This window comes from Lichenostomus cassidix, chromosome 12 (genome assembly GCF_008360975.1).
Source record: "Lichenostomus cassidix isolate B80296 chromosome 12, HeHo_3.0, whole genome shotgun sequence".
NCBI classification, from domain to species: Eukaryota; Metazoa; Chordata; class Aves; order Passeriformes; family Meliphagidae; genus Lichenostomus; species Lichenostomus cassidix.
Genome location: NC_139493.1, coordinates 5,832,521 through 5,847,549, shown reverse-complemented (window position 1 = coordinate 5,847,549; position 15,029 = coordinate 5,832,521). Strand labels below are relative to the sequence as shown.

The 15,029-nt window shown below is 41.4% G+C and overlaps 1 protein-coding gene across 29 annotated transcripts in view; it reads right to left on the bottom strand.

The window, feature by feature from the left end:
- MAGI1 (membrane associated guanylate kinase, WW and PDZ domain containing 1) overlaps positions 1–15,029 on the bottom strand; it is a 321,207-nt gene that overhangs the window by 194,195 nt on the left and 111,983 nt on the right. The gene's annotated exons all lie outside the window — the stretch shown is intronic.

The window sequence follows — 15,029 nt, the reverse complement described above, 5'->3', positions numbered from 1 at the left end:
AAATCTTATGTAATTTTCAGTCCTCACCGAGGTTGTGCTACACTCTGTGCTCTACTCAGGGACAGAGTCCAACACAGCAGAAAACTCTGAATGATCCTTATTTAATGACATCTTCTTCTTCCTCTGAGTAATTTATCTTGTCAGACTTGGGGCCAATTACTAACCAAATCTTTGACATGACAAATGTGCCACAGACTCTGTCAGAGCTTTGAGCAGAGCTAAAAGTGGGAAGCAAGGACAGGGCAGTGGGCAGGAAAAGCAGCCCTTGCTCTCAGCTCTGTGCTGTCAGGAACAGCAACCAAAGACAGCCCACTCACTTTCCAAAAATCACATTACAGCAGTCAGTTTCCAGACAACACACTAAAGCTAACTTGAGCTAATGGTGGATCTAACTCTTTTCACGACTAATTAACTTCTCAGCTAAACAGTTCAGCAAAAAAGATCTGATTTGGTGCATGTGAAACCACCAGGAAAAAAAACCAAAACAGTAGGTCCCAATATATTTCAGTACCTCAAGTATAAATGGTGATGTTATGCCTTTAAGTCACAGAATAAGGTGTGAAAAAACAACTGTTAACAGAACTAACTGGATTTAACTTCCCACCCTGTCCACCTCAAGTGACAGTAAATGAAATTACCAGAAGCTGCCGCCCCAGACAGCTCAGCTGCTGAGCCACAGTCACAAGTGTAAGAGCAGATCAAGTCAGCCAGGTGACACCATTAAATGCTGAGCTCCTGGTGCAGGAGAAAGCAAGCTGGAATGTTTTTTTTAAACTGAGATAATGTGTTTTTCAAAACTTACGCCCCACAGAAAGAGCATGGGGATGGAGGTGAATGCTTTAGAGAAATCCCACACTTCTGGAAAACTACAGATAAACCAAGTTACATTTTTCCCTGTTTGCATTCAGCACAAGCCAAGAGGGCAGGACATGGCTTTATACAATAGTCCAGCTGAACTGGCAGTGGGATGTTCAACTCTTGCTTTCCATCCTTTGCTGTGTCAAAAAGCATCATTAGGTCAAAGTTTTCAGTCCATACTCCACGGAGTCCCACAGTATGGAGCAAAGCCAGCTCACTGCTACTGAGCTCCTCTACTGTGAAGGATTTATATTTCCACTCAAAAACTTTTAGATATCCATAAATCAAGAGATACTTGAAGGGAAAAAAAAAAATCCCCGAATTAGACCAATCCTCTAGTGTTTGTTAATTTAACTTCCCATTTCTCAGCCAGTAGCCTAATTCAGAGACTGCCATCAAAAACACTATTACATTTATCTGTGTCTTGCTTCAGATTTTCTTAATGTACTTAACTACAATCTCTAACACACAGAGTGTGGTTTGGATAAATCCTGTAATCTAATCAATCAGCTAATTCCAGTGCAAGCCAAAAGGGGGCTGAGGGAAAGCAAATCCTAAAACTTTTCATTACATATTTCTCTCAAAAATAAATCACCACCTAATGGATTGCTAAACTCATGCACAAGTAAATTACCAGCAGATAATTAAGAATTAATAGCCTTCTGCGATCAGAGGTTGCTATTCATAATGAGCTGACTGAGAGATTATGAAAGAAAGCTTTTTCTATATAACAAATTGAAATACAAATGTTTCTACACCACACTGTGTATGAAAAACCAATAAAGAATATCAGAAATGAAATCACATTTACTCACTCTCACCATGGCATAGGAGAATTTTAAATAAACTAAAGCTTTATTTCCGTATTCGTTCAGATTGCAACATTCCAGCCTTGTTGTTGTTCCCCTCAGCCGTGAACCCTGAATGAATCTCTAATGCCAAAGCATGGCTTCAGTGGTTCCTCATCATAAACCTGTTATCTTGGATATCCAAGATGAGTTTGCACATGGAGAAAAGTGCAAGGCTTGCCCAGACACACCATGCAAAATCCTGTCTAATAGGTTTACAGTTAAACACAGAGATGCACACGGAACACCCAGCAGAGCTGGTAGCACATGAGGAGATTATGAAGGAGCTCACAGCTGCATGTTTGAAGTTCATGGTGTCAGGGAGGCTCTGCAGGGCAGGATCACACCCCAAACCTTCACACCAACACCAGGTAAGGCTGCTGGTGCCCAGGCAGCTGTTCTGCATCAGCAGATCTTGGCAACACTGCCAACACCTCCAGGAGCTGCTTCTGCTCACACAGGGTGAAGTCCTTTCAGCAAGGGATTGCAGCTCAAGGAGTTACAGCCTCTTGAAAAATACAGAATAAATCAACTCAGCCCCACTCAGCCAGCAGCAGGGGCTCACCTGGAAAGCAGCAACTCCTTCAGCAGCACCAATTTTATCCACTGTGGACACATAAACACAGCTGGAGGGTGGAAACCTCAACCAGCCCGAAGTGAAACAGGTGGAAACCTCAACCAGCCTCAGACCCTTTTCTTGTACTTTCCAGCTTCCTGTGGTCCTCACTGCCTTGCCACTGTGGCTGTGTGGAGATGCCAAAGCAGTGGTGCAAGAGACAACAGCAGCAAACCAAAGAGATTCATTCTCAGCCAGCTCAGGAAACTAAACACATTTTCTTTGTGGGCAAATGAGAGGCAGGACTACTGCTTTTACAGCCACATTCAAACACACCAGCACAGTCATGTTTTCAGACACCAACATTCTCATCTGCAAGACAGATCTGAAACTGCCTTGAATATACCTTCAGTCACTGTAGTATTATGTTGGTCTACAGTGCAGAGCAATGCTCTCAAAAACAAGCTCACTCTGCTCTCCATATGGCTGCAAGTTCAAGAAAACATTAAGGAGCACTTGCAGAAGACAAAGCACAGTTCTTCAATTTTGGTTTACCATGCTGCAGCTTCACACTAGTGACCTTTCAGACCAAGATCAGGTAACAAGAAGAGAATTTAAAAATAAGAGCTTCAAGAAATAGGAGTTTTTTCCTCCTGATTTTACTGGAAGACCATCAATATTGGATGAACTCCTTTAGATGTACTGTGCCCAGAGCCACTGAATACCAAATGCTAGAGTAGCTATGCTTCAAAGAGAATATTCTGTCATAAGCTGAGTTTTAGCAAGGCCAGTTCCCTATCAGACTGCTGCCAAGAATCTTGCCAAAAAAAAAAAAAAACAACAAAAAACCTTGTCCATGAAGGCTCTGCTTCATTATTTTGTGACAAATAATGCTTCTCCACACGCAAGTATTAATAAGGCAAAAGTACATGATAGCATTAAACACAGGACAGTAACCATCAGATAAAAAACAGTAATCTGGTGTTACCAGTGATAAGGAACATTTTTTATCCATAATTTTTCATTCCTCTTAGAATTTGCATGCATGTGGCTGTGGACAGTCCAGCAGCATAGCTTAAAATGAAAAAAACCCAAAATTATTGCTCGCTTCAGTTCTGACTGGACATCCACTGGACCATGAGCTTGTGGAGAAATAGGAGACTGCACACAGCACAGACAACAGTGCTGCCTCAATTCAGTAATTAGATCCAGAACCAGAATTAGAAACACAATTCTTAGTAATAGACCATTAAAAAATTTCCTAGCCTACAAAACTGGGAAGTGGAAGGGGGAGAGCAGGAGCAGTTTCAAATTTTTCCCCTTTTCTGTGTGCTCTGAGATTTCTAGTTTCTACTCTTATAAAACAAGCTTATGTGTGCATCAATGCTCTGTTGCTCTGGTAAATCAGCCTTAAAGGGAACTGTCTCCAAACAAAGAGCATCAAAGAGAAAACACAGCCCAGTCTCAGCAAGCACAAAGTGTGCTCAGCCTGCCCAGCCCACCAAAGTGTTAAGGGCACTGAGAAAGAGATGTACAAAACCCTGCATGGTTTTGTTCACCTCTACCTGAAACAGATTAGTTTATTGATCCACGTTAAGGACGTGGTCTTTAAACCGCTATTTAAACCACAGAAATGAAGATTTCCTTTGTCTCTGCAATTTATCTCCAGTGCAGAGGACAGCTGAGTTCCTGCAGCCCACCACACTGACCATCCAGGCAGGCACACTGTGGTGTTGTGAAGCTTCTCTGTAGCAACAGCCAGAGGTGTTCTTAAACTTGCACATGTTTCTTTACATGAAAATCCCCAGATTATTTTCTACAAACTTCAGTTGACCTAAACAGCTTCACTATTCTTCCTGTAAATTCACATCCTGCTCTTGCCTAGTTGGATGAATAATCAATTGTTTGCACCCTCCTTCCCATCCATCTCCCACTAAGGTACAACAGAAGTGTCAAATAAGATTTATTGCCAGAAAATTCTAAGAGCAATGCTAATCAATGCTTACTATGAAAATTTTAAAAGTGCAATTCCACTTTTCCCTTTTCTTTTGCAGGGTGGTCCAGTGAGCAGCATGTAAGATCTCTGCAGAGCAGGTCTTTGCTCCAAGCTCTGCCCTGGCCACCTGGGGGATCCCCAAAAAGTGACTGTTTCTACATCATTAAATACCTGAAATAATGACCCTGTCCTGAGCACGTTTAGATTTACTGATTATTTGCTGGGTTTATTTTCTTTTTTCACTCTGTTATTCCCTGATGCCCGTGGTGAACCAAACACAAGGCATGAAGTATGAATCAGAGAAATCCTTCTTCTTCCTCACCTCCCTTCATGCTTCCAAATCTCTAAACAGATGCCAGCAAAGATTTCCGTATCATGGGTGGCTGTTGGGAGGATTTTGTGCAAATAGAAGCTTGACACATCTGCACAAAAAGTTTATGATAACTCATGAAATGGCATTTTAGAGGTGTTACAAGCTTGATTCAGTTGCTTCAGCTGGCTTTGCTGCTATGGAACTGAATGACCTAGAAGACAGCTGTGAATTAATTGCATATGAGGCTTCCTGTATGAGACATCTACTAGCTTGGAACAGCTTCCTAATGTGCCATAAATCTCAACTCCAATTTTCTAGCAGTATTTTTAAATATCTACCAGTAGATAAACATACTCTTCAGCAGTCTTTTGAATAAGGATGAAGAACTAGCAATAACAACACCAACAGAAATTTAATGCAACACTTCCACAAAGTTTTCCTAAGGACTTATCTCATGCTGGTATTGCCCAGAGCCTTAAACCCACAGTCCCCTCACTGGGACTGAGCACATCCCACTGGTGAGATGGAACACCACAGCCCACGAGGATGCAGCCAAATGCACAGTTTTGGGACCACAGAGATTTCAGGGATGAAACCACAGCATCAGTGAAAACCAATCTTGAGACCTTTAAAAAAACCTGCTGTATGAATTTACCTTCTTGGATTTTCCAGAGTCTGAAGTAAACAATATAGTTGTATTTCCCAGCTATGCCCCACGAGGGCCCCATGTGAGATAACCAGGAAGGGTAAAACACCTCCATGTTCTGGAGTCCCTTGCAAGCTCTTCCCATAAATTCATCTCCAGAACAAAAAGTCAATATGCAGTTGGTTTTCTGCCCGCTGCACCCCTCATCACTCGTTTGATATTTACTTTATTTTTAATTAAAAAGATGTATAGTCCCTCCAAGGGCACTAAAACAGAGCTACTGTTTAGAAAAATCAATATAGGCAGGGTTGTGGCTCCCCATAGGAAGTTTAATTCTTGACAGCAGATCTGCAGCAGAACAGACAGGAGTGTGAAGAGATCCCCAGAGCTCCAGCACGACCCATTCCAAGCACCCCAAAAAACTGGGCTGAGCTGCACCCCTTCCAGCAAGCTCTGCCACTGAAAAACCCACACTGAGCAAGGGAAGAGGATTTGGTGGTCACTGTGTACTAATAAAGAGACTAAAACATCACTGTAAGAAGCTGGAAATGCAGAGGGCTCTGTTGATCATAAACCTGCCTGGCCAGAGCTCCAGCTGGCGATGGAGAAAGTAAAGTAGAGAGAAGAGACAAGCAAATATCACTGATAGCTGACACTTTCCAGCCCTTTTCTGTGGGAATGAAAATCTGGCTGGTTCAGGGGTAAAGGAATATTGCCACAGCACCCACCCTCACTCCTCCAAAATCAAGACCTATTTTGAACTTGGAGAACAAACTTTGAAATTTTTAAAATAACCTTATCACCAGCAATTAGATGTTCCAATATTTATCTTCTAGAACCCCTGCCTTTAGTTATCCAGCATATTTTTTATGAGTTTCTGGGACTAACACCGGTAAAAATGTATCCAGAAAGTATAACACACTTGTAAATAAGTTGAATTACAATCAGACTCCCATCAGCAATTTGTTTTCGTGAGTGTAAGATGTTACAAAGACCCTGTTTTTTATCTATCTACACACATTGAAAGGAGCAAACACTGCATTTATTTTGGTGTTTTCCCCATTCACCTATACCTAGTTGATGAAAGCTAGTCTGGCATAACTTCAAGGATAACACTGAATTTTAAATTCAGACACTTGGCATTGGCTCAAGAAAGGAGTGAGGCTTGGAGAAAAACATTTAATTTGAACCCAAATGTCTCCCTTCTGGAATCAAAAGTGATCCTAGCTATGTTTCCCTGGCTTATTAATAACACAATGGTCTATATAAGTTTTCTCCCACTTATCTTTTGTGTCTGAGCATGTCTTCAGACACCTGGATACAAATTAAAATTTTCTTTACTGTGATGAATCAAAAGGTTGGAAGGGGTGTTCTGATTTCATGTGCCTGCACTGGATGGAGGTTAGATATTTATGCCTTGAAAAATAACTAGTTAACAATAAAAATTAAATGGTACATGCCACAAATAGAGTCAGTACAGCCTTGCAGGTACTGTTTACAGTCAAGCAGCAGCTTCTCAGCACTAAAAATGAGTCTTTGAGATAATGCACCTATCCAAAAGCACAAAAATATGCACAACAGGGCTGCATCATAAGAGGTGTTCTGACTCTACTGAACTATTTTAAATGACATAGCAAAATTAAATTTCATTGCAACTCACTTGATCAATCAAGTGGAAACAGCAATACTTTTAATGTTTGCAAAAGCCATCAGCAGACTGTGAGCGAAATGTCTTAGCATTTGTCTTGCCTGCACAAAGAGATTTTTGTTAAAACTGCAAATACAGGAAGACTTTATGTGAAATATCCAAAATGTTTAGGAATGAGACAGTACAAAACTTGTTTCTAGCAACTGCTGACCCCAAAAGGAAAGGCCAGCAAAAAATGCTAACTCCTCTGACAGACTACAGAAATACTAATAAACCAAGGCATTTTTGTCTAGATACATATAATGAAGTAAGCTGCCTCACTGAGAAATGTTCCCAGAAAACGCAGTAATGAGATGTAGCAGCAGATCCTGCTGCAGCCAGAATTACCTGGGTCACAGGTGAAAAAGGATGACCACAGCACACAGCAAGGGCAGTAACCTTGGCATCTTAGAATCATAAAATCCTAAAACTCTTTAGGTTGGAAAAGGCTTCTAAGATCATTGAATCCAATTATTAACCAAGCACTGCCATGTTCACCACTAAACCATGTCCCTAAATGCCACATCCACGTGTTTTTTGAACACTTCCAGAGTTGGCAGTCACACCACTTCCCCTGCAGCCTGTCCCCATGCCTGCCCACCCTTTGCAGTGAAGAAATGTTTCCTACAATCCAATCTAAACCTTTCCCTGTGAAACCTGAGGCTGTTTCCTCTTGTCCTATTGCCTGCTGCCTGGGGGAAGAGATAACCCCATTAATTCTGCACACTGCAGGGTGAGTGTGGAGCTCTCTGTACTTTGTGCCACAACAAACCTGGCAGGAAAACCATCAGAACATCATTCCTCTGATGCCACCAGAGGTGTGAGAGAAATTAAGGCTCAAGGAACTAAGTCACACTTGCACAGTGCCACATCCATGTGCTTTATGTATTAATGCATGATGAAAGTAATAAAAATAAGGCATAATTAAAACAGGGGAGAGTCCAGTAAAAGTTTTTAAGGCAAAATGAACTTGCGCTGTTTCTTGCCAAACCAAACTCTTGAGGTTCATCTATTTTTTTTTCCCCTTCAAGCTGCCCTTCCTTTCACCTTGCCTTTTACGAGGCCCCATTTAGAAAGGTGATCCCTGAACTCCCAGACTTGGTCTTTCACAAAGCCCAGAGACTGAGCAGTTCACTCGAGTACAGCCCATCAATTCTGGAAAGAGACCTCTGCGTCTGGATTCCGAAGGGGAAGTTGCTGAAGGTCTTTCCAAAAACAACACACTCTAAAATGTGTGCTTAATGTGTGGATTAAAGGGAGCTGGCTTGAGCTGCCAGCTCAAGGGGAAAATAAGAGCTCTGACTTAGCAGTTTAGAGCACGTTAATGTTAAAGCCATGAGGAAATCTTTTGCTTGCAATTGTAGCCAGGACATAAGCAAAGGCATGGTTTCTGCTTTTTCACTTGTGGTTAGCAGGCTTGGGGGACTAAAATAGCCAGCTGAGATGTTACTTTACACAGCTGGTCTCCAGTACTGCTGCTGAGCCATTGTTTGGGTGGCTTCAGGCTGATGCCACACAAAAAAAGTAAGACCAATGCTCAGTAAATAATTTAAACATGCAGCCATCAAAGTGGTGGTATGCCTCCCCAGAGGGAAACTCAGACTACAAGTGGAGAAAATCCTTACTAACCAAGAGATATTTGAAACTTCTTGCAGACTTTAATCTGGTCAGCAAACTGGGAAGCACAGCCTGATGCGCATTTCGTTTACATCTGCCTGTGCTTTTATTGCAGAAAATCAAGTAGATTCAATGTTGACATTTAGAGATAACACAGAAGATGTGCCCTTTTGAATTTTCTAAAAGTCAGGGATAGGTCATTTTGGCTTAGCAGTCTGTGCCTAGGAGTTCTGCTGAAATTGCAAGTGATGGGGACGTGTTGCACCCAAAAAACGGAAGAACCTTGGGAGTTCTTTTTAAGAACATTAAAGAACATTAAGAACATTCTCTAATTAAGACATTCAGAGATCTGAACCTGAGACCATGCTAGTTATCCGAGCCCCTAAATTGGCAAATCCTGAAATCCTGGATCACAAACTCCTACCATTTACATTCCTCCTGAACCACTGCCTTGAGTGGCACTGCAGCTAATTTGCTCACGTTTGAGTGAGAGGCAAACGGAGCAGTTTTATAAGGAATTCTTCACTCCACTTTCAAGTTTCAGCCATTCACTCCTAGAATACAGCACAGGCACAATTTCCTTAAAGCCATTCTGTGATAATCACTACACTGGCACAGCTCACAAAAGAGACTGAACCACAAGGCATGAAGAGAAAAGCTACTCCAAACGTGTTTGATTTTTTTTTTAACGTGATTTCAGGCTGCAGACACAGAATATACCCAGGTAATTACAGAACTCAACGAAAGTAACACTTCTGATCCCAGCCCAGGAGACTGCAAGTCAAGACAGTCCCATCTCCACCCATCCATTTGAGGAACATCATGCTGAATGATGCACCATCTATGCCAAATCCAGTCTCCTGAAATTGCAGGTACCCTGGAATTAAGGCATTTAATCTGCAAAAGCCAACAAAATATATCCTCCCTCCATTATTGCTCACCGCAGCAAAACCTCTAACAAATGTCATGCATTCAGTAGCACAGGGCTGGCCACAAACTGCTTGATGTGCCAGATGAAAAACATGGAAAGGTCAAAGGCAGTGTCAGGGTTCCTACAATTTTGGGGAAGCTGAGTTGGTTAAACAAGAAAATTGATTTTAAAACTCCTAAAAAAGCTAAAACAGGGGAGAGTCAAAAAATTGATTTTAAAACTCCTAAAAGCTCTCATCACCTGCTGCAGGAACATGCACAGTCTCAATTCAGAAAGAAAACCAAGAACTAAGACAAGTTCTCCTTAAAGCTTATTCGTAATTCACTGCAGCCTTTGGAGAATCAAGCATTTTCTATCATTTAATGCACACTTCTTTTCATGCATCTGACTTGCCAAAAAGCCTTACAGAGAGCTTTTCCCCACTCCTCTTGCACAGCATGGACAAAGCCCTGGTTTAGCTACAGGCAGGTGAAATCTACTTCAGAGTGCCAAAAGCTGCACCAAACACCAGTTGCTGTGGTATCTCCTGTTACATAAATATATAACAAAGAAAGGCCAAACAACCAAAATATAACAAGAACTTCTGGCTTCTAGTCCCCAGTTTGGATACCTGATCACAACCCTAGACATGTGAGATAGCTCTCTTTTTTTACTATCAAATGCCTGAACTTGTTGGAGTCCTTTGGTATTTTTAATTTTAAATTTTTATTGACTCCAGCGCTCCTTGCCAGGACTGAAAAAGAAAACTTTTTGCTGAAGATTAGGATTTGAGATTAGTATGCATTTCTTAGGTTTATTTGACAGGCTAGAGCCAAAGTGATATCAGTCTTCTGGGAAACATGGACCTCTGGGGAGGATGAATGCTGCAAATCTGAAAGACTTCATCCAACTATAAATACTGCATTTTGAGAGTCAAGACCATCATTAACTTGGCAAAACTCTAAATGCATTGTAGCACCTGAAAAAGGGATTATAGCACTAATAAAATAGCGAGAATGATTTTGATCTGCAAACACACACGAGGCAACAATTCTAAAAAGAAAGCCATGCTTAACTTTCTTAGTTATGATCCCTTTAAAGTAAAAGGCAGTCATTTAAAATTAAGGCTCAAATATAGTTCAGTAACCAGAGTGTCAGGATTTTGATTCTGCAGGGACAACACTGATGATGTTTTAATTAAGCCCTCTACTAATCCTCACGTCTCAAGTCTCAGACTGCCTAGTTCTTTTGCAGAAGGGTGATGTATTTCAACTAGGCAAGTCATACACCAATTTTAGATACTGGTAGGGTTACGTAGCTTCAATTTCTGTTGAAAGCAGGTTATATTTTTGCTGACTTATATTCAGTTATTTTAGAAAGGTTTGTTATAGCACCCCAAGAAACAGAAAACAGATTTTGCCAAGTTAACTGTATTTTTCTTTTTTTGTTGTTGCTGCTGAAAAAGCAATGAAGTTACAAAGTTGCTATTAGAAATTTGGCAGCTACGATCCTTGTCAGCTTTTCTTGGCTGCAATATATTTAGCATTGCTTAAACAGCTTGCAGGAACCTGTGTAAGTCCAGAAAACAACTCCTCTGAGTAAGCTGATTTTCCACAATGACAATGAAGGTTTCATTCCCATTAAGGCAATTTAACCAACTCACCTCCCTGAAATGAAACTTAACTCTACAGAGGAAAAATATCCTTAGATATTCTGTATTAAACACAGTGGGAAATTCTATTTAATCTTGTTTGGTCATCCTTTGATACAAAGATCACTTGCTGAAGACTCATAGTTGGCAATGCCCAAACATCCCCCATACAGAAGAGCTGCTTTGAGGTACAGGAATCATCTGACTAATGGGGCTGATCATCTTTCATTTAAAAAATGTTCACACTGAGAGTGAGGAAAAAAGGCACATCCACAGCAAAGCAACCACAGAAAAGAAAAAGAAGGCCCAGCAATCTCTTTGGCTACTTTCTTCTCATCTCTTGTTCAACCCTGAGACCCCAGAGCACCTCCTGTGCAGCCAGAGCTGCTGAAAAGCTCATTTTCCTCCTGTTTGATCCTGCAGAAAACTGAACACCAAGAAGCATCAACACACACTGCAATTTCTGTGAACAAGGTTTGTCATCCCTGTTGCCCCTCTAGCAGTCAAAGAAGCAACAATTTTCCAGGTCCTACTACATGTTTCCTCTTCCTCAGAAACAAATAATCAACATCAGACACGAAGCTTTAAATTCAACCCCTCCAGAAGTGAGGAATGCTGGAGCATTCCCACTGTTCCACCTGTGGTTGCACATCAAGCACAGTTTGGGGGAAAAACACAAGATGTGCTGTGGAAGGCAGGAGTGTGAAGGTGAGTTTAGCAATATCAGGGGAGAATATTCCAGGGGGTGGGCAGATCCTCAGTGAGGCACTTTCTCAAATGGGGAGACTTGTCTTGGTGTCTGGGTGCTGATCAAGGAGTGATGAGAAATGATGGAAGGAGAGAGAAAAACTAGAAATGATGGAAGGAGAGAGAAAAACTGGGAAAACTGGGAACATCACCAATGGTGAACTGGGCATGCAGTTTTACCAGAGCCCTAGGGAAGTTTGGGGAAACCATGATCCACATCTCTCTCCTGCAGGCTGCACCATTAAGCATCCCTCTGAACATCCCTTTCTTTTCTTCTTCAGAACAAAACCCAGAAGAACCCAAACAAACTGAAAAAGGCAGCTAAATTTCAAGCAAATAATGTGATTTCAGAGCTCCAGACTGGGGAGTGTTTGGACTTTTCCCCCTCTCAAGGGCTGGCAGATCCCCCTTGATCCCACAGACACTGCTCAAGATAAAGGGGACAAGTTGATTGAAGTGAAGTAGCAAGGAAGAAGCAGGTCTGAGAAACAGACCTGTAGCACTCCTTGATCAGCAGCTTTTACACAAAACAGACCTGGATCAATCTGTGCTGATAAGCTGTAGATTGTGGGCATTAAATTCAGCCACGTCTCAGAGCAGTCACAAAAGATTATGGTGCAAAGTCAACAGTATTGACAATTACTGCAGTGCCTGAATTCCAAGACCTCTGCTGTATAATTTGGAGGTTACACTGCTGCAGAGGAGGCTCAATGGGTTCAAAAGAGAGTTTTAGATACAGTTTTAGCAAATCCAAATTTCAAGCCGGACAACTATTTCTCCTACCAGAAAATAAAATTGAATCAGTGCAAAACTTGAATGAGCTCATAAAAAACAATGCTTCTCTGACCTGACATTTAAATCCACAATGTTAATTAGATGCATCACTTTAAACTACTGTCAGGAGAATCCAAGTTCAATTTTACTGTGTATTATAATTTTTATCGCCATTTTACCAATATAATGCAAAAACCCCCTAAAAACTCCAGAAGTTAGTCTAGTTCACTTAATGTAGATACATCATATTTGCCTTGGTTTTTGACCTCTCAATATTTCAGGTTTTTTGCTGCCTCTAGACCACCTCATCAGGACAGCCTGCTGGAAGCTGCTCTTGAGGAATCTGTGATTCCTTGTTGGCAGGACTTGCTCCTGGCTGTGACCACTGCGACTCCCATGGCTTACCCAAGTCCTAGTTTAATGCAATATCGCCCTCTTAGTTCTCTTTCCCTCTCCACTTCTGCACAGGCATCAAAGCTGCAGTCATCACCATGGAAACTAGCCGGAGAATTAAAAAAAAAAAATCCTACAGAGTCATGCAAAGCTTGTGCACTGCCACCCACTGGGTAGTGGCGTTAGGAGCCCAAAAACCAACCCTGCTCAGTGCAAGCAAAGACCCTCTGGCTGCACTGCCTGCATTCAGACCCAAAATATTCATATTTTTGGCACCAATTCGTCTCTCCTCTCACGGCAGGATTTGCTCCTGGTGCCCAAATCGCCCTGGTGAAACCCAAGGTTAACAGCCTGGGACCCTCTGTGCTGGCTCAACACAGCAATCTCTGGTTTCCATGCAAGTTTAATCAGCAGTGTGCTCATGCATGATGCATTGCTCCATCCTCTGCAATGGCTTATTCCCAGAGTGCAGGCATGGGAAAACACAGCCTGGGAAAACAAAAACACAGCCTGGCCATTCCAGAGGGTTTATCAGGGATCAGCCATGGGCTTGACTTGCAGCTCTTTCTGTGAGGTACGAAATGCCCAAGGAGATTTGGGATTTCAAGGAGCTGGCTTTTGTTGATGCATAATGCTTTTTGTTACTGGCCAATAGTAACTAATAGCAGGTTTTACTTTAGGAAGATCTCCATGGTGATCTGAGCCTGCTGACATCAGCTGGTTTTTTTTTTTTTGGTATGGATTTAAGAACAAAAAAATGTAGTCTAATTAAAGGGGAAAAGACCTCAAAAAATTGGGCAAAGGAGGAAGAATTCCTGTATATGCTGCAGTTCAGTTCAGTCCCCCAGAAAGAAGCAAAACACTCTGAAGAAATCTCTCTGATGTAGTTTATGTCATTAAAATTATTTAGAAAAACCTTGGCTACTTTTTCAGTAAATGATAGAGCTCGACATAAAGGAAATTAGTGGGTGGGGGAGAAAAGCAAAAACAAAATGGAAAAAAGAAGAAAAAAAATTCCTAAATCCAAAAGGATTATAGTAATTTTTACAGGAGTTTAGGACAGATTTTTCAGACTTGCTGCAGTATTACATATGAGCTCTCTAGCACAAATCTTTAAAATGAGAAAGGGGGGGGAAGAGAAATGTATTCAGACCTGATTTGTTCTTTTTCTATATATTCCTACAACTTACATTTCAAAATACATTTTTAATCAAGTGATTTTCCGCAAATTTGGAAGGGTACTTTTTGATTTCATCTCACATTGCTGAAAAAATTTGGATGTTTGTTCCCTGCATGACTGTTTTTTCCCCTGTTTCCTCTAATAGGTTTTACAAATACATCCACACAAATACATTTCAAACTGACGCTCCAGAAATGAGTTACAGTTTGTATTTTTGTCAGGCACAAGCCGTGCAAGAAAATAATTTAACATAGCAGGTAATCACACCAATGAAATATTTATGGAAACTGATTAGACCAAACCACTTATTTTTATCTCAGCGTATTTGTATTTTACACAGCTACACAAAAAAGAAAGCAAGTTTAGGAATTCTACAAAGTTATAGTTCACTCCTTTGACAAATCAGAGCACAGAAGTGATTTCCAGGAGGCTGAGCAAGTGCAAGCCATGGACTGGCACAGATCTCCCAGGAACAGCACTGGAAATCCAACCCCCCAATGCAAGGTTTGTTCTCAACACTACTGAATGAATTTAAACCATGAGTTTGTCTGTGAGCATTAAGCTCAGAAGGAGCAAGACAGACAAATAAGTCTCTATTGACACTTCTGTGATGGTGCCTTCCTGTTACTTCTAGTCATGAGTTATCCAGATTGCCTGGTCATTCCTGACCTGCCCAAGTGTTCCAAAGTGTATTGGCAGAGTAGAAAACTGGGCTGAGAGAATGACTGCACTTTGTGTCAGAAGGCAGATCTTCAGGATGCCAAATTTTGGGGTTTATTTTTGTTTTTGAATCCCCCCCCACTCCTGTAAAGGTATCAGCATTGCATGAAGAAGTTTCAGGTCTTTATAAAGG